The sequence below is a fragment of the Pinus tabuliformis genome, chromosome 5_1, assembly GCF_031772625.1.
Source record: "Pinus tabuliformis cultivar Carrire ecotype Pingquan chromosome 5_1, CPIR1, whole genome shotgun sequence".
NCBI lineage: Eukaryota > Viridiplantae > Streptophyta > Pinopsida > Pinales > Pinaceae > Pinus > Pinus tabuliformis.
Genome location: NC_142305.1, coordinates 24126489 through 24149705, shown reverse-complemented (window position 1 = coordinate 24149705; position 23217 = coordinate 24126489).

Genomic DNA, 23217 nt, shown 5'->3' with positions numbered 1-23217 from the left:
ACCTAGGTGACATACAACACGTAGGCATCAATGTGATACAACATTAGTAATTAAATCTATTCACTAGGACAACCACATTAGTAAATGTGGTTGACCTATTTTGATTGATGTCATCATCATACGTCAATTGGCATATAGGTCAAAATGTCACCAATTGGCATATGTCAACCACATTTACTAATGTGGTTTTGCTAGTATATAGTCAATGCCTATGGAGTGGATTCATAGACCATGATTGACTATGGTTCATGTTGGTTGACTATGGTTAAAAATGGTTGTCAAGGGTTGACCATGGTTGATAATGGTTGAACATGGTAGCCAAGGGTTGCTAATGGTTGACCATGGTTGAAGAGGGTCGATGAGGTTAACCATGCTTGATGAGGTTGAATGAAGTTGAAGAGAGTTGATTAAGGTTGACCAAGGTTAATAGTGGTCAACCATTAATGTGACAATGTATTAATGTGAAATTAATCTAACAATGTTGCATTAGTTTTGATGATTGCTACATTCACATTACATTAATTTTGACCATGGTTGATCATCGTACATTAATGTTAATGTTACATTAGTGTTACAATTGTGGTTACATTAATGGTTAAAGAGGGTTGATGAGGTTGATCATGTTTGATAAGGTTGACCATGGTTGACCAAAGTAGACCTTTGTCGATTATGTTTGACCTGGGTGAGTATGGTTCCTTATGGTTGACCTTGGTTTACCATGGATGATCTTAATTGAATATGGTCAACCATGGTTTACTAGGTATGCATATGATAAATTATGGTGGAATAAATTTCTCCATTTATGGCCATGTTGACCATGTTTAACTTGGTTTCCATGGGTGACCATGGTTGAGCTTCTTTGACAAAGGTTGCATATGGTTAAGTACACATAACTAGGAGGAACAAGGTTATCAACATTTAACTACAAATAATTATGGTTGACCATGTAGGCCACCCAAGAATATTTGACCATGCTTAATTATGTTAGCCATGTTGGCCAAGCATTATTTAACCATGTTCATCATGGTTGACCATGTTGTTTATGGTTATTTATGGCTAATAACATATTAACATGTTGACTATGTTTAACCGTGGTCAAACATTGTTGACCACGGTTGACCATGTTTAACCATGGTCAAACATTGTTGAGCATGGTTGACTAGCGAAATTATATATGACCATGGTAACCATGGTTAAATATAATTGAGTTGGCTTGTGCATGGTTAACTATGGTTGAACTTGATGAACATGTTAGACCATGGTTAACTATAGTCAACTATGGTTTACTGTGGTAAACATGGTGGTCAACATTTAACTATAAATGATTGTGGTTAACTATGTTGACTATGGTTAATGTTATCAAACTAGCTCACAAAAAGATAGAAAAGATAGATCAAAGCCTTAAAAATCAACCTCTTCGAGGGGGCAACCTCCTTTACATTACGCAAATGAAGAATTATTGGATCATACAAATGACAAGACCTCCTTTCTATATATAGGATTCTAAGGGGTCATAATATAATCAGCGCCGATATAATAATAATGTAAGGGCACAACAATAACAATAGTGGGCTTCTATGGGGCACAATAATAACAATATGGGGACTACATGAGCATAACAATATAATAAGGGGGTTGCACTAATAACAATAAGGGGTTACACTAGTAGTATAGGGACCTAACATGCCCCTCTCCTTCAGAAAGTGTTATCCTCAGTGCTTGAGTAGTTCTGAATGCTTCTGTATAAAATTCTCGTCCTCCCATGTGGAATCTTCAGCGAGTAAAATTGATCGATTTTGTAGCTGTCGGGCTCTTGTTTCCATGACTGCTTCAGGTTCCAATATGATTTTTCCTTCCTCGTCAAGTTTCGGCAATATTGTTTGAACTTGGATCTTATCACCTATAACCTTCTTTAAGCATGAAAAATGGAAAACTGGGGGCACTCGGGAAGATGCAGGAAGCTCCAATTTGTATGCCATAGTACCAATCTTTTGCAACACCTTGTAAGGACCATAGTAATTTGGTGATAATTTATTATCCTTCTTAGCTTGCTTGACGGACATTTCTTTCTATGGTTGTATTCATAAAAATACCCAATCGCCTACATCAAAACTTCTTTCACTGCGATGTTGATTTTCCTGTTGTTTCATTTGATTCTGCACCAAAGTGGGGTTATCCTTTAAAAGTTGGAGAACTTGTTGTTGATGCTCAATGTGATCTTTTACTACTTGAACCTTTTTCTTCTTGAAATGTCTTTCTATCTTGAGATTTTGAGGAGTGGTAATTCTTTCCAATGCATTACAAGATATGGTCGGATTCATTTCTTGATACTCGATGTGATCTTTCACTTCTTGAAACTTTTTCTTCTTGATATGTCCTTCTATCTTGAGAGTTTGAGGAGTGGTAATTATTTCCAATGTTTTACAAGATCTGGTCGGATTCATTTCTTCTTTCTCTAGGGTTGGTTCCTGGTGTATATCCTCTTCTTTTTACGTTTCTTGATCCTTTTCTTCCTCCTCTTCACAATCTATGTAAAATAATTTATTCTCAGCACACTTATTACCTTTAGTGTATTTGCTATCACCACTGTAACAAAGTCCATTTTTCTCTTTTCTTCTTCCAATTGTTGTGGTGTAAACCTTGGAGGTGGTGAAAGGCTAGGAGAAAAAACATTTCCATATTTATAGTTATGAGTGGTAGGCTTGCTTGTTGCCATAATTTTTCTTTCAATTTTTCTTGCCAACCTGTGTGCCTTCTCCAATGAATCAAGTTCCCAAAGGCAAACCTCATGTTGAATGTTATCCTTTAAAGTCCCTATGAAGACATCAATCATTTGCTTCTCTCGAATATCATTTACCCTTATATTCAATTTTTGGAAGTCCTCAATGTGCTCTGCCATTGAACCCTTTTGTTTGAGATTTATCAATTGGCTAAAGAATGTGTCACTCTTTGTATCCTCATAATGTGCTATCATTTTCTCCGTGAAAATTGACCAGGTGACAACTGGTTTACGAGGAAAAAGTCGTCTATACCATACAAATTGATTTGGTTCTAAATAATAAGATGTAATATGTACCTTTTGTAACAGTTGTACATCATGTAGATCGAAATATTGCTCCATCTGTAGTATCCAATTTACCGGATCCCTGTTATTAAACTTCCTCATATCGCTTTTTCTTGATTTTAGTTGCTCAATCTTGAATCTGTTGTATCTCTGAAATTTCAGATTTCCAAGGTCTGAAATTGCGACTTGCGGTAGCCCACTATGTCCTCTTTCTAATTCCATCAGTTTTATCAAAATTTGATTCTCCAAGATAGAGTTATGCTCAATCTCCCAAAATGACCTGATTATATACATTTCAGTAGAGCGAACTTGTACAAAGTGCCACGTGTCATTGTTTCAACCTTTGGACCTGAAACTAATACAAAAATAACTACGGGCCATCCTCTTTCAATAACTTCTTATCTAATTTCAATCTGATGCTCAAAAGGAAAGTTATGTCGATTCTCCCTAGGTAACTTGTTTGAGATATAATTCACGATCCTGCAAAAACCCTAACTTCCTTGAATCATATCTCCAAAAATATAGTGAGACGAGATATGCAAATTTGGACCTGAGGTTCAAAGCAATTTCGGCTAAAATGGTTTTTTTTTAGCTTCTGAAATGTCGCAGAACAAAAGGTATAGCGAAAATTCCGTGATGACCTATTTGGAGTAGCGAAACCCTAGAATCCAAAGCTCTGATACCAAATGTTATCAAACCAGCTCACAAAAAAATAGAAAATATAGATCAACGCCTTAGAAATTAGCCTCTTCAAGGGGGAAACCTCCTTTACATTACACAAATGAAAAATTCTTGGATGATACAAATGACAAGGTCTCCTTTCTATATATAGGAGTCTAAAGGGGTCATAATATAATCAGAGCCGGAATAACAATAATAATGTAAGGGCACGAAAATAACAATAGTGAGCTTCTATGGGGCACAATAATAACAATATGGGGACTACATGGGCACAACAATATAATAAGGGGGTTTCACTAATAACAATAAGGGGTTACACTAGTAGTATAGGGACCTAATAGTTAATCATCGTTTACCATGGTTAATCATGTAGGCCACTTAACCATGGGTGGCTATAGGTTAAAATGGTTGACAATGATTGTCAGTGCTTAACTGTAGATTAATATGGCTGACCAAGGATATGACTATTTAACTATTGATGAATACATTGATGATGGCGGGGTTGCAGGCGTTAGAGACAATCTTCCTAATCTGTCAGCAAGTTCTTCTAAGTCTTGATCCACTTCCCTTTCTGGTCCTTCTTTAATATCAGTCATTAACTAATAGTCTAATTGTCCCTCCAATTGCAACTTGGCAAACAGTGGCTTTATCTGTATCGGCAGTAATTCTCAAAGAATTATGCCAACACAATATCAGAGGTCTTATAAGAAGGGTTAAAACCCCAACACTATCAGCGATCGCTTTACAAATGGAGGACTTATACAATATAATCTATCGGGCAGTAATTCTAGAGAATTACTTTAACACACCACAGTCGCGCTTTTGTATTTCCCCTTTCCCTTATATCGGCGGTCGCTACCCCTTTGGTATATCAGCGGATTATATGGAGCAATGCTCGATATGCTATGGCCCCGATGTCCTTATTATACCGTCTCTATATTGAATTCGGGTCCGATGCTAAAGCAAAGCTTGCGGACCCGATAATTTATATGCAGTCTTTAATAATTTCGCTGGGTCCAGTTATCGGCGGTCGCCACAATTGAAAGCCCTTCCACCTCCGAAATGACGGACCCGACGAACCCTTTCTGAGCCGTTCTATAGGAATTTCGGGTCCGGCCTTTTCGGCGAATTCCGTCGGCGGTTGTTAACACAATGGACCTTACGGACCCGCCGAAACCATTAACTATGATATATTATATTTCGGCTCCGGATTTCGGAGCTCACCAACTTAACTGTGCCGAGGGTTCCTTTCGGACCCGAAAAGATTATAAACCCAACTCTATAACAAATCGGCTCCGGGATATCGGAGTTTTCGCAATGTTAAGGCCTCTCCTTCCGATGCGATCTTTGGTTCGGACCCGATGGGTTATGAACCAATATAAATAGTTTTGACGTCCGCTACAGTGCCGCTTAATGTATGAATCTTTAAAGTAAACTGAAATATTTGCGAAACTTATAAAATGTAATTAAGGGCCTACGGGCACATAAATGAAAAGGAAAACGACCAAATGCCAGTTTACACAGCAGGTGTATCAAGCGGAAACAGTAAAACAATTTCACACTGTCAATACACAAAGTGATAAATTATGCATACATATTACCAGAACCCATTGGATTAAGAACGCCGAGAGAAAAGTTTCAATAATAATGCTTGGCACTCACTCCTCTCTTCTCTCCCCTTGAGAGCTTCGCTACCTCTTTATTTATAACTAAGGATAGGCCTTCTCGGTCCTTATCCGATACAAAGAAAAGCATGCTTTACAGGATGATTTAAAGCTTGAAAAGCTCTATTACAAATAGCATGATTTATTGCTACAATTTATTCTATTTTTAACTAAGAAAGCATAGAAATTGCAGGCTAAAGGACCCCACTCCCTTGCCTGTAAATTTTTTTGGATTTTTGGAATAATTTGGAAGATTTTTCCCCTCTGAGTCACATGCTCCCGCATCAATTGATCATTATTGAATGGATTAACCATGGTCTAAAATTGTTGAGTTACTATGATCATGGTTGACCATTCAAGAGTTAGTTTGACCATCATTTAGCTTGTTTGGCCATGGTTATCAATGTGTAACTATAAATATATATTGGTGACCATGTTGATTATGGCTAATTTTGTTGACCATAAATGATCATGATCGACTATTAGTGAGTTCGTTTTACCATGGATGAACTTGTTAACCATGTTGTACCATAGTTATCCATTGTGAGCACGTTTAACCATGATTAAATATGGAAAACCATGGTTGACTATGGGTGACCATGATTGATCATGTTTACCAATGTTTAACTATAAATAAAGTTAGTGTGATTGTCAACCTACTAAACCTAGTAAGCTTAAGTTAACCTAGTAAGCCTAGGTAAACCTAATAAATCTAGATAAACCTAACAAACCTAGCAAACATAGGTCAACCTAGTAAGGCTACGCCAACTAAGTAAACCTAGGTCATCGTACTTTAACTATATATGAAGTGAATGTCATTGCCAACCTAGTAAGCCATTTGATTAATTTGGTTGTCAAAAACTTTATTAATTTGTTTGTCAACCCAATAAACCTAGGTGAACCAAATAATCCTAGTAAATTTAGGTCAACCTAATAAACCTAATACAACCTAGTAAAGGTAGGTCAACATAGTAAATCTAGCCAACCTAGTAAACCTAGCTCAACTTAGCAAACCTAGGTAATCCTATTAAACCTAATAACCCTAGGTCAACCTAATAAAACTAGGTAAGCCTAGTAAATATAATAAACCTAACAAACCTAGGTTAACCTAGCAAACCTAATAATTATAGTTCAACATAATAAACCTAGGTCAACCTAGTAAACCTAGCAAGCTTAGCTTAACCTAGTAAGCCTAGGTAAACCTAGTAGATGTAGGCCAACTTAATAAACCTAGGTCATCATAGAAAACCTAGGTGAACATAGTGAACCTAGGTAAACCTAGTTAACCATAGGTTAGTCTAATAAACCTAGTAAACCTAGTTCATCCAAGTAAACCATAGGTGAACCTAGTAAACATAGGCCAACCTAATAAACCTACTAAGCCTAAGTCAAATTATTAAACCTAATAAACTTAGGTCAGCATAATAAATCAAATAAACTTAGGTCAACCTAATAAACCTACATCATCCTAGTAAACTTGGTAACCCTAGGTACACCTACTTTAACCATAGGTCAACTTAGCAAACCAAGGTAAATCTAGTAAACCTATGTAAACTTAGTAAACATAGGTCAACCTAGAAAACCTAGGTCAACCTAATAAATGTATGATGTAAATTGGATAATCATATTGTTTAAAATCCATCTCAATGCTTTGAGAGTGGAAAAGGTAGAGGAATTAGCTCATAGGACCCTTTTATCGGTGGGACCTAGTTTAGCAAATTGGGTCTGAAACCTTCTAGGAGAATTTTAAGGCATAAAACAACTTTTTTTAGGGTAAAAAAGTTCCTCTATGGTGTGACACCTTTCTTTCATATTCCACACATAGAAACCTTTCCAATAGTGCAAGAATCACCTCAATTGGAGTTTGTATACAAAAGTTATGCCACTCAGAAGATGATCTTCATGTTTTCACCACCATAATTCGAGAGGATGCCACATGTTATCACTCGAAGTTTTACCCAGTTGTGTAAACGAAAATATTGAGGTAACCTCAAACCAATATGTCAGATTGGAAGCTAGCCCTTCCAACCCAAAGAGAGCGCTCTCTTGAACTCAGTGACTCAATGTCACTACAAAAATTGGTTCTTAATGAAAACAATGGCTAGATCTGGTGTAAGTGTGGGGTTTTTTTTAAGATTTGTGGTAGGGAAGAGAGGTAAGTCCATTGGACATGGAGTCAAATAGGCTAAGAGTTGATACAAACTAACAAGAAATTAGTTAAGGGAGTAAGAAAATCTCAAAGGAAAGGAAAATACAATTTCCTTAGAATCTTAGGCCATGAAAAGATGCGGGTTGATAAGAGGAGACAAACCACTATGATAGAGCATCTAGCAAATGATGAATTGTACACTAATTTTAGATAAAAATGTGACAAGTATTTGAATACTATGAAAGAGAGCATCAGATATGAATTCTAATTCATTTACTCTTACTCAAAAACTGAAGATAAACATCAAACAGATTGCTTCAAGGGAACATATTCAGATATAAAAAATACAGACTAGGAAAACATGTCACTTGATTCTTCGATATGAGAAACTTCAATACTCTTGTATTGAACAACTTTACTAATCTCAATCAAATTCTAATACACGAAAATCTAGGGCCTTTCCTCATATATGAACCCATAAACTATTACAAAATATCCAATATATAGGAATTTACAATCAATGTTTTTCCCTAACATTTCGGAGTCAAATCCTATCTTAAGATTAAAAATCTAGAAATTGTTGCTAGATGTCTCGAAAAGATAGAGTTGCTAAAATAAAATATCGAAATAATGTGTATTTGACTACCATATTGATCATCAGCTCACACTTGGGCGGCCATTTGACACTTTTGAACTTAGTGATTCTTCCTTTAAAACATTTAGCAGTTTCGTGGACAAGTGTCATTCAAACAATTGGTTTCTCATTGAATTCCTGTGTGATGATCGATGCCTTGTAATATGATAACTAGAAAATCATCGTTTCTAGGTGTCCATCTTCTTTGCATTTTTTAAGCGATCAACATTATCTGATTCATCAAGTCTACAAGCGCTACAAAATGCTACATTAGTATCTTTATTTTTATCCAAAACTGTTAATATTTCCTTTAAGAGGGTGTGTAATATTCGTTAACTACCCCTGCTCCAGTACCGACTTTAAAATTTGTTATACCACCTATCTCCAAAAAATACTTGATAACAGGAACTTATGATTTAGCATTTACCTCGACATTCATTTTCAGAGCGAACAAAATAAACACCTGGGTCTTTCCTTTGTCGATTGGTGCAAAATTTCACACCTGATTTGCATCACTTTTATTATGTTGAAAGCTCATTTAGCAAATGCCATTGTTCGGTAAAATGACAACAACTCAGGAAATCTACCAATAATTTTTTTGATGATTGTCAAACCTCGTTTTGTAATCTTATAGCACAATTTGAAACTGAATCGACTAGTACTGGATCAACATATAAGGTAATCGATTTTACAATACTCTCTCATATTTTTATTAGAATTTAAAACCCTTCGGAGTAGAAGATCCCTCAAAACACTACCTTGAAAATTTGTCGAGAGGTTCGACATTGTCAAATTTCTGGAGAATTATTGACCAAGAGAGGAACAATTCTCCCGTTATCGGTATTCTTGGCATTTGTGAGTTATGTTTGAGGCACGCACTTCACATTTAGGCTCAGAGCTCTTCAGGCATATTTTACACTTGATATATGAGTTATTTCGCATTTGTAATATTGGTAATACCAGCTTATACACTTGCCATTGGAATTTTTTAAACATAAATTTTCACTTGCATTGATTGGAAAAACTTGGCGATCTTTCAAGCATCTACGCATCTAGAGCTTTGACGAATTTAGAGCTTTGACAAATTAAAATTTCATTGGGCACCTTCTTTATGTGCCTTCGATTTGATATCTCACGCATACTTGGTGCTTTTCAATATTATTCCCTCGTGGGTTCCTCCGTTGGCTTGGTGATTTGTATATTGGTTCTTTTATTTTGCTTGATAAAAAGGCAACTTGGTCTCGAGAACAGATTGCCCTTTCAAAACCATATTTTTTCCAAAAATCTCACCTTTTTACTGGCAAGATTTAGATAAAATGTGAACAGAATTGAAAAGAAAGAGTTGTAGCTCTGAGGTGTGGCCTGCACCTGGAGACTACACTCACAAAACTTGAGAGATCACTCTCGTCCACTCTATTCATCAATCAATCAAAGATTACATCAATAAATACAATACTAGGAAATAGGAAGTTGCACCCAAACCCCATAATTATAGGAACTAATCCTAAACTAGGGAGAAAGTTACAACAACGTAACTATTTTCTCCATTAATAACAAAATAATATTAATTATTCTCAACTCCCCCCCTTAATGGAGAAAGGGTTCTCCTGGACTCCTAACATCTTTCTAAACAATTCAAATTTCACTCGTGCAAGAGGCTTTGTAAAAATATCTGCCACATTGTCACAAGTTTTACAATATTCAATAGCAATTTCTTTTGACTGTATTTTCTCTCTAACAAAATGGAACTGAGTGTCTATATGTTTGGTGTTTTTGTGAAACACTGGATTGTATGCTAATTTGATGGTGCTCTGGTTGTCGCTTTTGATAGAAGTGGGTTGCTTCTGTTCCTTCCCTGCATTTTTGAGAAGTCTCCTCAACCAGATCGCTTCACATGTTGCTGCACACAATGCTTGATATTCAGCTTCACATGACGACAAAGCTACAGTACTTTGTTTCTTGCTGGTCCATGCAATTACCCCGGAACCTATGTTAAATGCATAACCTGTGATGGACCTCCGATCATCCAGGGTACCTGCCCAGTCTGAGTTTGAAAAACCTGCTAGAGTAACATCAGATACATCAGTGTATAAAATACCAAAATGAACAGTACCACAAAGATACCTCAACACGCTTTTTGCTGCTGTCCAGTGACTTTCACGCGGTTTTGACATGAATTGGCTTAATACACTAACTGAGTATGCCAAGTTGGGTCTGGTTGTTGTAAGATATATAAGGCTGCCAACCAGCTGTCTGTACATTGTGGCATCTACCTCCTTAGTGCCATCATCACTGCTCAATTTCAAATTTTGCTGCAAAGGTGTCGCTGCTGATCTACACCGATCCATCCCAAACTTTTCCAACAGATTTCTAGCATACTTCCCTTGAGTAAGGAAAGTTTGCCCAGAATCTCTAAATACTTCTAATCCTAGACAATAGTTAAGGTTTCCGAGATTTTTCATCTCAAAAACTTGTGCCATGAGCCTTTTGATTCCTTTAATTAAATCCTCTGCATTTCCTGTTAAAATCATATCATCCACATATAGAGAAATCAAAATAATCTGCCCCTGATCATTGTACTTGGTATACAAATTTGGGTCATTTAAGCTTCTATGGAAACCATACTCTATAAAGAAATAATCAACCTTTTCATACCAAGACCTGGGTGCTTGCTTTAAACCATATAAAGCCTTTTTCAATCTGCAAACAAGATGTTCCTGCCCCTGCTTTACATATCCTTCTGGCTGTACTAAGTAAATTTCTTCTTTTAAATCACCATTTAAAAATGCAGATTTAACATCAAGCTGGTGTAATTCCCAATTACATTTAGTAGCTAAAGCAATAAGCATTCTAATTGTATTTAGCTTTGCTACAGGTGCAAAAGTATCATCAAAATCTATACCTTCCTTCTGTGAATATCCTTTTGCAACCAACCTAGATTTTAACTTATCGATACTTCCGTCTGCATTCATTTTTGGTTTAAACAGCGACTTGCTTCCTATAGGTGTTTTATTTTTAGGCAGCTCTACTAATTCCCAAGTATTATTTCTAAGAATTGATTCCATCTCCTCATTCATTGCAGCTCTCCATTCCTCAAATTGACTAGCTTCTTTGTAATTAGAGGGTTCTACAATGTTCAAAACTTTTGACATCAAAGCATAGTTTCTCAACTTCAATGGTAATTGAGTCTTCCTACCTGACCTTCTTGGTAGGGGACTTACCTCAAATTTGTTTTCTTCTGCAATAACTGAGCCTGCTCTTTCACCTTCTTGTTGTTCTTCTTCAATCTCTTCTTTCTGCTCCTGTTCCTGCTCCCTTTCATCCTCGCTGCTTTCCTCCAACAGCAATGGAATGTGCCAATCATCTCCAACATCAACTTTCCTTTCCTGTACCTGTTCATGAAAGACTACATCTCTACTTGCAAATGTCTTACGGGACTCAGGATTGAACAATTTGTATGCTTTAAACTCTGTGCCATAACCAACAAAGATGCATTTGACTACCTTAGGGTCTAGTTTCTTTCTATCAGCTTTGGGTACATGTGCAAATGCCTTTGACCCAAAGACTCTTAAGTGATTTACTACTGGTTTAAATCCATACAAGGCTTTAAAAGGGGTTTTGAAGCCAAGAAACCTAGTAGGACTTTTATTTTTCAAATATACAGCAGTATTTATCGCTTCTGCCCAAAAAGTATTAGATAGACCCTTACCTTGCAGCATGCTCCTTGCGCACTCTACCAGGGTTTTGTTTTTACGCTCTGCAACACCGTTTTGCTGTGGTGTGTGCGGCACTGTATACTGTTGAACAATCCCGTGAGATTTGCAGTATTTCATGAATTCCTTTGATTTGTATTCTCCTCCTTGATCATATCGGAGAATTTTAATACTTTTTCCAAATTGTCTTTCCACCAGGGTTTTGAAATCTATAAAACATTGGAAAGTCTGACTTTTCTTGTTTAAAAAATAAACCCATGAATACCTAGTGCAGTCATCAGTAAACAACAAAAAATAGTATGCTCCCCCTAGCGACCTTGTCTGCATGGGACCACATACATCAGTGTGCACTAGCTCTAATATTTCTATTTGCCTCCTCCTATCATGCACAGGGAACTGTTCTCTGTGCATCTTTCCTAAGGCACAACCTTCACAGTTTAACTGAATGTTACGAAATATGGGAAGACCTTCCACCATACCTTTCTTTTGTAACAACATGAGATCCTGCAGATTCAGATGACCAAACCTCTGATGCCAGAGTTGTTCAGCTGTCGACTCTCCTGCAACCATGGCTTGCTTTGATATACTTTTTGCATCCAATCTATATAGGCTTCCAACTCGCATGCCTGTTGCAACAATTTCATTCCTGCAATCCTTTATCACACAGTGAGTCTTGAAGAATTTGACATGCATATCTTGATCAACCATCATGGATACAGATATCAGGTTTTTCTTTATTTCAGGTACATATAAAACATTTGAAAGGTGACTAATTTTTCCATTTGGTAACTTAACTGAAATCACCCCATGACCTTTAATCTGATATCCATTATCATCCCCTAGATATATTTTTGATCCATTTATAATTTCTTCAAGACTGTCGAAAAATTCTTTATTACCTGTCATGTGAGAGGATGCTCCGGAATCGACATACCAGATGTCATCTTCATTTGATGCAGAAAGGGCACAGTCGACTGTGAACAGTCGAAATTCATGACTGACATCTTCTTCTTCAACAAAATATCATCTGTGTTTTGGATTTACCTGTCTCCTCCTTGCCTCATCAGCCTGCTTCTTATAATAACAATCTCTCTGTATATGACCCTTCTTTCCACAATAAAAGCATTTCTTTTCAGAATGATTTGCAAGCATACCTTTATGACAGTGATTTTTATGTGTTGTTCCTCCTTTCTGGACTGATTGCTGCTGTGACTGCTTCCCTTTAGATAGTCGTCGTTTTGCCACCAGCGCAAGATCGTCACTTTGGGGGTTCAGATTCAGATTATGCCGTCGCTCTTACTCTTGCTGCAAGATCGCAGTGAGGTCATCAAACGTGGGTGTTTTCTCCCTTGCCGAGACTCCAGTGATGAAGGTTTGGAAATCATCACGCATCCCATTCATTGTAATTGCAACAAGATCTTCATCAGCCACCGCCACTCCAATGGCCACCAATCCATCTTTAACATCCTTAATTCGCGCGACAAATGCAGTAGCAGACTCCCTTTCGTCCATCCTCATTGAAAATAGCTTTCTTTTCAGAGCCAAAACTCTGTTTGTATTCTGGGTTTCATACAGATTCTTGATTTTCGTCCAAATCTCTGCGGACGTTTTATAGTCTCTGATGTGTGCAATGACATTGTCTTTCACAGACATCTTTAACATGACTTTGGCCTTGTTTTCTCGTTTTTCCCAGTCTTCCTTCTGCGTGCTCGCAGTCGGCTTCTGCTCATCGCCTGTCACTATAGTCCAAGCGTTCGCACCTTCGAGCAGGGTCTAGATCTTAAACTTCCAATTCGTGAAGTTAGACCCGTTGAGTTTACCAGACTCGTTAAGGTAAGATTCCATCGTATTACTCATTGTGAATCTACTTAACAACGACAAAAAACAATACCTGTCAGATCGATCTGTCACCTCTGCCACCTATCTGCAGTCTCTAGCACTCTCGTTCCAATGAGCAAATTCGGCGTTTCCAACACAGCCAAAACAATGATCTGATCACAATTGATCCGATCCACCTCTCCCGGATTGATCTGCCACTTCGCCGATCCTGCTCTCCCTGCAGATCGCCAAACGAAGTCGAGGTTTCCCGCAGATCTCCTCTGGCGCTTTCCCGATCTGTCTCTCCCGGATGGGTCTGCAACTCCGCCGATCTGCACCGTTTGCAAACCGCCAAACGAAGTTCACGCTATTCGCAGATCCCCTTGGCGCTACCCCGAGCGAAAAATCCGTGCTAATTCAAAATCGCTTAGAGTATTTTAATTGGCACGACTTTACCGGTAAAATCTCGCGCTAATCGGTCTCTCTGGCACTTTGGCGCGATTTATCCCTCAAAATCCGTGCTAATTCCTTTTCTGGCGTGACTGTCAGCGCAAAATCCGCGCCAATCCGTGCAAAATCCGCGCCAAAATTTTCGAGTCCGAGCCAGGTGTTCTGCAGTCCACCTGCTCAATCGAGCATAGAGCTCTCGTGTACACACATCCACAAAGACACTTCAAGCCACACAGGCTATTCCAGCCACACAGGCAAGCTAGCTACTACAGGCACTTCAGCCTCACAGGTGACAAAAGATCAGGCTCACTCAATCTGAGCTCTGATACAAAGATAAAATGTGAACAGAATTGAAAAGAAAGAGTTGTAGCTCTCAGGTGTGGCCTGCACCTGGAGACTACACTCACAAAACTTGAGAGATCACTCCCATCCACTCTATTCATCAATCAATCAAAGATTACATCAATAAATACAATACTAGGAAATAGGAAGTTGCACCCAAACCCCATAATTATAGGAACTAATCCTAAACTAGGGAGAAAGTTACAACAACGTAACTATTTTCTCCATTAATAACAAAATAATATTAATTATTCTCAACTGATTTGAAATCCCGATTGACCAGTTAAAAGACAATTAATTTCGCAATGCTCCCTTTCTGAAATGATATGTGTTAACCGTTGTAATTTGAATTGGCATCGCCTTTGTTTATAAGGAAATCACCACTCCTTTTTTATTTAGAAATTCCCTTTACTTATATCGTTATAATGAGTGCTACCAAATTAAAAGGCAGTGTTAATTAAAACTTTGTAGAATTTATATTGTTCTCAAGAGAGTTGATTTCAAAGAAATATTGCATGTGATAACATCTGGTTCCAATGGGGATGTTTTCCTCCTTGCAAGGCAGCAAAAAAATTGTAGACCAAGTGCATCATCCATTGATTTTCCAAAACATCTGATACTTGAAACCTGTCCCAAACTCACTGCTCATGCCTGTCACTGAAATCAAAACTGCAAACAATTTATAAACTGAAAATTGTATAGTAAATTGCACGTTGAAAATTTAAACTTGCACTGTTATCCACATTAAAATATACTTCTTATTTATGTATAACCTCTTACTCTAATATGTTGAGACAACTGTTGAATCAAGTGACATGAAAATGCCAATGCAACCAATCAAGTATTATGTTCACTAGTTAAACTCCTTGCATGTCTTTGATCAAGGGAAAAATTAAAGACCTACTTAATGGCAACTCAAATAAAATCTCGAAAACAAATTCAATGTTGAAAAAATTGGAAAATTTAGCTCTGTTTACTGTGCCCGGAAATGTTGCAAAAGGATCCTCAAAAGAATACAAAATGATCTCACAACAATGTAAAAGAATTCCACTTTGATGTGTAATCCCTTCAACTACATATTTGCTTCCATGCATCTCACCCTGATGGTTGTCATAACAATGCTGAAAATTTTCATAAAATTGTTGCAATGGAATACTTTCTGATAAAGAAAATATCTCTAGTTTCTTTTTAAAATCAACATCCTTACAATCATCATTTTCAAAATCCTCGTAAATCAATGGCTACAAATATGAATTGACAAAAATTTCCATATACAAAGCCACAGGATCATGAAAAACATGAAAATCTTCCTGTTGATCTATAATGTTGTCAGTTTGTTCCAAAACTCATGTATGACTTTGCATCAACCCAACTTCCTCTGCTTCATCTATGATTTCAAGTTTCTCTTACAGCAACTTGAATGAAGAAATGCATGAAGGCAAAGAATCAACTTCAGCTAACTGACCACTTTCCTTGTGTTCAATGTTGTAACTTTGATATTTGGGTTGAGTGTTTTCATTACACTACTGACACTAAACATTTTTTGATGCAGGGAAAATTGCTAATTATTCTTAGAAATCAACATCATTATATACAGGTAAATAAAAAACCTCTTGAATATCATTAGCAATAAAATTTGAGACAACAAGTTGATCATAGTCTTCTATAAATATTTCCTTGTGATGAAATGAATCAAGATTCAAATTAGTACCTTCTTGTTCATGCTCACTCTCATGTTCTTCAGCATACAACTCTTCCTTCTCAATCTGATATGAAAACTTCCCAAGGGCATGGAGATTGTCATATATTTCTTGAGCATCAAAGAACATTCGCTGCAAGGTCATAAACCTCCTCTCCATGAGAAGGAAAGCTAAATTTGGATGAAAGGTTGTTGCATAACACAACCTGGAAGCAGCTTGAAACTCTGAAAGATGTTGATCCCAGGATTTCCGCTCATCCCAAATTTCGGAAAGACATCGCTCAGCTCCCACCATGAATTGATTAATTCATCTTGCAAATGCCTAAACCATTCCTTAGCCTCCCCTTGTAATGACTCGGAAAAAATATCTCATGTAAACACCATCATGCTCAACTTTGAAAAGGTATGTGAAATTCTCAAAGGCCTAGATTTGTTTTTTAGTTGTAATCTTATCAAGTTTTCCATCAAACATAATAAGGTATTTGAAGCGCTTCGGAGGGAAGTCATGAAGGATTGATGGAAAATTGATAAATCTATATCTTTTTTGGATCTTGGAAGATTGATGTTTGAGAACATGAGGTAATATATCATCCTTGGTCTCATGAAGCTTACAAAACTAATCATGGATACTAAATGGTTAAGTTGCAGGAACTTGTTCAAAATCAAGAATACAAGAAGAAGGCACATCTACAATTTTCAATGAAAGATATACAAGTGTAGTTATATGATCATCATTTAAAGGGAGAAATAAATGGAAGACTATTTTGATATGTTCAGGAAAGGACAAGAATTAATTTACAAAAAGTAGTAATACATCTTGGTGAAAACTTGAGCTTTGATAATTGGTTTTCCCGTTGTGTCCTTTCATGTTTCTGTCAATAGTCCTCTAGTGGAGTCTTTGAATTTGATTTAAAGGAGTCGCCAGGTGAATGATGCACAACTTGATTATTTTTTATTCTTGTTCACCATCAATGATTGGATCTGGACCTTTTTCATTTCTCCCAAGGAAGATATCACCTTTGTTCCTTGGGAATGATGCCAAAAAGTTATCACTCAGAGTTTTACCCAGTTGTGTAAGGGAAAACCCCGAGGTAACCTCAAACCAATCTTTCTAATTGGAGGCTAGCCCTTCTAACCTAGAGAGGGATCTCTCTTTAACTCAGTCACTCAATGCCACCGAAACAACTGTTCTTAATGAATACAGTGGCTAGATCTTCTGTAAGTAAGGGTTTTCCTTAAAATATTTGTGAAAGGGAAAAGAAGTAAGTCCATTGGGCATGTAGTCAAACAGGTTGAGAGTTAATAAAAGCTAACAAGAAACTGGTTAAGGGAGTAAGAAAATATAAGATGTGAGATAGATACATGTTACTTAGACACTTAGAGCACAAAATGATGCAGGTTTATAAGAGGAGACAAACCACCAGGGAAAAGCATCTAGAAAAGGATGAATTCGACACTGCTTTTAGATAGAAAGGTGAGAATTATTTGAACACTAAGAGAAAGAGCATCATAGACGAATTCTAATTCATTTACTCTTACTCAAACACTGAAGATAAACATCAAACATATTGCTTCAAAAGAACACATTCACATATAAAAAATACAGACTAAGAAAACATATCACATGAACTATGACATGGAAAATTTTAATACTCTTGTCTTAAATATCTTTATTAATCTCAATCAAATCTTGATACACAAAAAATAAAGGCCTTTCCTCATATCCGAACCCCTAAACTATTACAAAATATCCAATATATAAGAATTTACAATCAAATTTGTTCCCTGATATTTGGGAGTCAAATCCTATCTTAATACTAAAAATATGGAAATTGTTTCTAGATGTCTCGAATAACTAGAGTTGCTAAATTCAAATATAGAATTGTCATGTATTTGGCTATCATATTTCTTATCAACTCACACCTGGTGGCCATTTAGCACTTGTGAACTTAGCGATTCTTCCTTTGAAACATTTGGAAGTTCCATGGATATGTTTCAACTTTCATTCGAACACTTGGTTTCTCGTTGAATTCATACGTGATGATCACTGCCTTGTAATCTTATATTTAACTCGAAAATCACTACTACCAGGTGTCCATCTCCTTTGCAGTTTTTAAGCGATCAACATTATCCGATTCATCAAGTCTGCAAGTGTTATGGAATGCTACAACAGTATCTTTAACTTTATCCAAAACTGATAATCTTGCACCCAACTGCCCCGACTACAAGGCCAACTTTGAAATTTGTAATAGCACCTATCTCCAGCAAATACTTGATACAAACAAATTAAATACCTATCTATTTTCAGATAAAATGTGAATAGAATTGAAAAGAAAGAGTTGTAGCTCTCAGGTGTGGCCTGCACCTGGAGACTACACTCACAAAAATTGAGAGATCACTCTCGTCCACTCTATATCCAATCAATCAAAGATTACATTATTAAATAGAATACTAGGAAATAGGAAGTTGCACCCAAACCCCATAACTATAGGAACTAATCCTAAACTAGGGAGAAAGTTACAACAATGTAACCATTTTCTCCATTAATACAAAAATAATACTAATTATTTTTAACTCCCCCCCTTAATGGAGAAAGGGTTCTCCTGGATTCCTAGCATCTTTCTAAACAATTCAAATTTCACTCGTGCAAGAGGCTTTGTGAAAATATCAGCCACATTGTCACAAGTTTTACAATATACAACAGCAATTTCTTTAGACTGTATTTTCTCTCTAACAAAATGGAACTGAGTGTCTATATGTTTGGTGTTTTTGTGAAACACTGGATTGTATGCTAATTTAATGGTGCTCTGGTTGTCGCTTTTGATGGAAGTGGGATTTTTCTGTTCTTTTCCTGCATCTTTAAGAAGCCTTCTCAACCAGATCGCTTCACACGTTCCTGCACACAATGCTTGATACTCAGCTTCACATGACGACAGAGCTACAGTACTCTGTTTCTTGCTGCTCCAAGCTATGACCCCGGAACCTATGTTGAATGCATAACCTGTGATGGACCTCCGATCATCCAGGTTACCTGCCCAGTCTGAGTCTGAAAAACCTGCTAGAGTAACATCAGATACATCAGTGTATAAAATACCATAATTAACAGTACCACAAAGATACCTTAACACGCTCTTTGCTGCTATCCAGTGACTTTCAAGCGGTTTTGACATAAATTGGCTCAACACACTAACAGAGTATGCCAAGTCGGGTCTGGTTGTTGTAAGATATATCAGGCTGCCAACCAGCTGTCTGTACATTGTGGCATCAACCTCCTTAGTGCCATCATCACTGCTCAATTTCAGATTCTGCTGCAAAGGTGTCGCTGTTGTTCTACACTGATCCATACCAAACTTTTCCAACAGATTTCTAGCATACTTCCCTTGGGTAAGAAAAGTTTGCCCAGTATCTCTGAATACTTCTAATCCCAGACAATAGTGAAGGCTTCCGAGATCCTTCATTTCAAAAACTTGTGCCATAAGCCTTTTGATTCCTTTGATTAAATCATCTGCATTTCCTGTTATAATCATGTCATCCACATACAAAGAAATCAAAATAATCTGCCCCTGATTATTGTACTTGGTATACAAATTTGGGTCATTTAAGCTTCTATGGAAACCATACTCTATAAAGAAAGAATCAACCTTTTCGTACCAAGACCTGGGTGCTTGCTTTAAACCATATAAAGCCTTTTTCAATCTGCAAACAAGATGTTCCTGCCCCTGCTTTACATATCCTTCTGGCTGTACTAAGTAAATTTCCTCTTTTAAATCACCATTTAAAAATGCAGATTTAACATCAAGCTGGTGTAATTCCCAATTACATTTAGTAGCTAAAGCAATAAGCATTCTGATTGTATTTAGCTTTGCTACAGGTGCAAAAGTATCATCAAAATCTATACCTTCCTGCTGTGAGTATCCTTTTGCAACCAACCTAGCTTTTAACTTATCTATACTTCCATCTGCATTAATTTTGGGTTTAAACAGCCACTTGCATCCTATGGGTGTTTTGTTTTTAGGCAGCTCAACTAAATCCCAAGTATCATTTCTAAGAATTGATTCCATTTCCTCATTCATTGCAGCTCTCCATTCCTTAAATTGACTAGCTTCTTTATAATTAGAGGGCTCTATAATGTTCAAAACTTTTGACATCAAAGCATAGTTTCTCAACTTCAATGGTAATTGAGTCTTCCTACCTGACCTCCTTGGTAGGGGACTTACCTCAAATTTGTTTTCCTCTGCAATAACTAGGCCTGCTTTTTCACCTTCTTGTTGTTCTTCTTCATTCTCTTCTTTCTGCTCCTGTTCCTTCTCCCTTTCATCCTCGTTGCTTTCCTCCAACAGCAATGGAATGTGCCAATCATCTCCAACATCAACTTTCCTTTCCTGTACCTGTTCATGAAAGACTACATCTCTACTTGCAAATGTCTTACGAGACTCAGGATTGAACAGTTTGTATGCTTTAAACTCTGTGCCATAACCAACAAAGATGCATTTGACTACCTTAGGGTCTAGTTTCTTTCTATCAGCTTTGGGTACATGTGCAAATGCCTTTGACCCAAACACTCTTAAGTGGTTTACTGCTGGTTTAAATCCATATAAGGTTTCAAAAGGAGTTTTGAAGCCAAGAAACCTAGTAGGACTTCTATTTTTCAAGTATACAGCAGTATTTATCACTTCTGCCCAAAAAGTATTAGATAGACCCTTACCTTGCAGCATGCTCCTTTTGCACTCTACCAGGGTTCTGTTTTTACGTTCTGCAACTCCGTTTTGTTGTGGTGTGTGCGGCACTGTATACTGCTGAACAATCCCGTGAGATTTGCAGTATTTCATGAATTCCTTTGATTTTTATTCTCCTCCTTGATCAGATCGGAAAATTTTAATACTTTTTCCAAACTGTCTTTCCACCAGGGTTTTGAAATCTATAAAACATTGGAAAGTCTGACTTTTCTTGTTTAAAAAATAAACCCATGAATACCTAGTGCAGTCATCAGTAAACAATAAAAAATAGTATGCTCCCCCTAGCGACCTTGTCTGCATGGGACCACATACATCAGTGTGCACTAGCTCTAAGATTTCTGTTTGCCTCCTCCTATCATGCACAGGGAACTGTTCTCTTCCTAAGGCACAACCTTCACAGTTTAACTGAATGTTATGAAAGATGGGGAGACCTTCGACCATACCTTTCTTTTGTAACAACATGAGATCCTGCAGATTCAGATGACCAAACCTCTGATGCCAGAGTTGTTCAGCTGTCGACTCTCCTGCAACCATGGCTTGCTTTGATATACTTTTTGCATCCAATCTATATAGGCTTCCAACTCGCATGCATGTTGCAACAATTTCATTCCTGCAATCCTTTATCACACAGTGAGTCTTGAAGAATTCGACATGCATATCTTGATCAGTCATCATGGATACAGATATCAAGTTTTTCTTTATTCCAGGTACATATAAAACATTTGAAAGGTGACTAATTTTTCCATTTGGTAACTTAACTGAAATCACCCCATGACCTTTAATCTGATATCCATTATCATCCCCTAGATATATTTTTGATCCATTTATAATTTCTTCAAGACTGTCGAAAAATTCTTTATTACCTGTCATGTGAGAGGATGCTCCGGAATCGACATACCAGATGTCATCTTCATTTGATGCAGAAAGGGCACAGTCGACTGTGAACAGTCGAAATTCATGACTGAAGTCTTCTTCTTCAACAAAATATCCTCTGTGTTTTGGATTTACCTGTCTCCTCCTTGCCTCATCAGCCTGCTTCTTATAATAACAATCTCTCTGTATATGACCCTTCTTTCCACAATAAAAACATTTCTTTTCAGAATGATTTGCAAGCATACCTTTATGACCATGATGTTTGTGTGTTGTTCCTCCTTTCTGGACTGATTGCTGCTGTGACTGCTTCCCTTTAGATAGTCGTCGTTTTGCCACCAGCGCGAGGTCGTCACTTTGGGGGTTCAGATTCAGATTATGTCGTCGCTCTTCCTCTTGCTGCAAGATCGCAGTGAGATCATCAAAAGTGGGTGTTTTCTCCCTTGCCGAGACTCCAGTGATGAAGGTTTGGAAATCATCACGCATCCCATTCATTATGATTGCAACAAGATCTTCATCAGCCACCGCCACTCCAATGGCCACCAATCCGTCTTTAACATCCTTAATTCGCGCGACAAATGCAGTAGCAGACTCCCTTTCATCCATCCTCATTGAAAATAGCTTGCTTTTCAGAGCCAAAACTCTGTTTGTATTCTGGGTTTCATACAGATTCTTGATTTTCGTCCAAATCTCTACGGACGTTTTACAGTCTCTGATGTGTGCAATGACATTGTCTTTCACAGAAATCTTTAAGAGGACCTTGGCCTTGTTTTCTCGTTTTTCCGAGTCTTCCTTCTGCGTGCTCGCAGTCGGCTTCTGCTCATCGCCTGTCACTATAGTCCAAGCGTTCGCACCTTCGAGCAGGGTCTGGATCTTAAACTTCCAATTCGTGAAGTTAGACCCGTTGAGTTTACCAGACTCGTTAAGATAAGATTCCATCGTATTACTCATTGTGAATCTTCTTAACAGCAACAACAAAAAAAAAAAAAACAATACCTGTCAGATCGATCTGTCACCTCTGCCACCGATCTGCAGTGTCTGGCACTCTCGCTCCAATGAGAAAATTCGGCGTTTCCAACACAGCCGAAACAATGATCTGATCACTATTGATCCGATCCACCTCTCCCGGATTGATCTGCCACTTCGCCGATCCTGCTCTCCCTGCAGATCGCCAAACGAAGTCGAGGTTTCCCGCAGATCTCCTCTGGCGCTTTCCCAATCTGTCTCTCCCAGACGGATCTACAACTCTGCCGATATGCATCGTTTGCAGACCGCCAAACGAAGTTCACGCTATTCATAGATCCCCTTGGCGCTACCCCTAGCGAAAAATCCGCGCTAATTCAAAATCGCTTAGAGTATTTTAATTGGCGCGACTTTCCCGGTAAAATCCCGTGCTA